This window comes from Rhinolophus sinicus, chromosome 4, assembly GCF_057876585.1.
Source record: "Rhinolophus sinicus isolate RSI-liver-muscle chromosome 4, RSI-T2T, whole genome shotgun sequence".
Lineage (NCBI taxonomy): Eukaryota > Metazoa > Chordata > Mammalia > Chiroptera > Rhinolophidae > Rhinolophus > Rhinolophus sinicus.
This window is the reverse complement of record NC_142504.1, coordinates 49,901,276-49,903,705: the sequence shown is the minus strand read 5'-3', so window position 1 is coordinate 49,903,705 and position 2,430 is coordinate 49,901,276.

Sequence of the window (2,430 nt, the reverse complement as noted above, 5' to 3'; positions counted from 1 at the left end):
CTGCTTGAAGGGTCCAGAGAAATGGTTTGAAGGATGAGAAAAGGGAATGATTTATTTGAGGGGCTATTGATCCCAGTCTAAGAAATGATGATGTACAAAGGGGTAGAACCAACAGATGCTTTGTTTTTGTAAATAAGCCCATAAAGGTGATCTTCCCTGAGGTTTTCAACCTACCTAGCTCCTTTATAACAAGGTACAGTATTATTTCAGAAAGCATCCATTTTTTTTGCCATTAAATATAATGTTGTAGGTTTTTGTTTTTCTGTTTTATAGGTTTTGTTTTTAATCAAGTTTATTAAGTCTCCCTCTATTCCTAGTTTGCTGAGAGGTTTTATAATTTTATTATTTTTTTATGAATGGGGAGTGGATTTTGACAAATGCTTTTTTATTTCTGTTGTTAAGATCATATGATTTTTCTTCTTTAGCCCGTTGATGTGATGGGCTACATTAATTGATTTTTGAATGTTGAAGCAGTCTTGCATACCTGCAATAAATCCCACTTGGTGATGGTGTATGATTCTTTTTATACATTGTTGGATTTGATTTGCCAACATTTTGTTGAGGATTTTTTGTAACTATGTAAATGAAAGCTATCGGTCTTTAGTTTTCTTATAACTTCTTTATCTCATTTTGCATTAGCTGGTTTTGTTAATTCTGGCCTCACAGAATGAGTTGGAAACTTCACTTTTAGTTTTAGGAAGAGATTGTAGAAAATTAGCATAATTTTTTCTTTAAATGTTTGGTAGAATTCATCAGTGAAGCCATCTGGGCCTGTTGCTTTCTTTCTTGGAAGGTTGTTAATTGTTGATTAAATTTATTTAATAACTATAGGCCTATCCAGATAATCTATTTCTCCTTGTATGAATTTTAGTAGTTTGTGTCTTTTGAAGAATTGGTCCATTTCATGTAAGCTATCAAATTTTGGGGTATAGAGTTGTTCACAACATTCCTTTATTATCCTTTTGATGTTAATTGAATCAGTAGTGGTTACTCTCTTTTATTTCTGATATTAATAATTTATACCTTCTTTTTTTTTTCTTGGATAGCCTGGTTAGAGGTTTATCAATTTTATTGCCCTTTTCATTTTTTTAATTATTTATTTTTAGGAGGGCACAGCTCACAGTGGCCTGTATGAGGATAGGACCAGCAACCTTGCTGTTATTAACACCACACTCTAACCAACTGAGCTAACTGGCCACCCCCTCATTGCTCTTTTTAAAAAACCAGCTTATGGTCTCTCTGTTGGTTTTGTCTATTGATTTCCTGTGTGTGTTTTTTTATTTCATTGATTTCTGCTCTAATTTTTATTATTGTTTTTCTTCTGCTTGCTTTAGTCTTAAATTGTACTTCCTCTAGTTTCCTAAGGTGGAAGTTTAGGCTACTACTTTCTTCTTTTCTAACATGTGCATTCAGTGTTATAAGTTTCACTCCAAGCAATGCTTTCACTGCATCCACAGATTGTGATAAGTTGTATTTTCATTTCATTTCGTTCAAAATAAATTTTGAATTTCTCTCAAGACTTCATCATTGATCCATGTGTTATTTAGAAGTATGTTGTTTAATCTCTAAATATTTTGAGATTTTTTCTAACTATCTGTTATTCCTTTCTTGTTTAATTCCAGTATGGCCTGAGAGCATACTTCGTATGATTTTATTCTTTTAAATTTGTTAGAATGTGTTTTATATAGCCCAGAATGTGGTCCATCCTGGTGAATGTTCTGTGTGAACTTGAGAAACATGTTTATTCAACTATTGTTGGAAGAAGTATTCTATAAATATCAATTAAATCCAATTGATTGATGCTGCTGTTTCAGCTGCAGTTGACCCTTGAACAATGTGGGGGTTAGCTGCACTGACCCCTCTGCAGTTGAAAATTTATGTATAACTTTTGACTCTCCCAAAAGTTAACACTAATATCCTACTGTTGACCAGAAGCCTTACAAATAACAGTTGATTAATACATATTTTGTATGTTATATGTATTATATACTGTATTCTTATAATAAGTAAGCTAGAGAAAAGAAAATCTTATTAAGAAAATCATAAAGAAGAAAAATAGACTTACAGTATTTATTGAAAAAAAATATCTGCCTGTAAGTGGACCTGCACAGTTCAAACCAGTGTTATTCAAGGATGAACTTTACATCCTTACTGATTTCTGCCTTCTGTATCTGTCAATTACTGGCAGAGAGATGTTGAAGTCTCCAATTATAATAGTAAATTTTTCTCTTGCTCCTTGTAGTTATCTATAAGATTTTTTCTCTCAAATGTCTTCATGCTCTATTGTATGGTATATATAAATTAGGGATTGTTATGTCTTCTTAGAGAGTTGGCCACTCTATTTTATACAATGCTCCTCTTTATTCCTCAAAATTTTCCTTGTTCTGAAATCTGCTTTGTCTGAAAAAATTAATTACTCTAGCTTTCTTT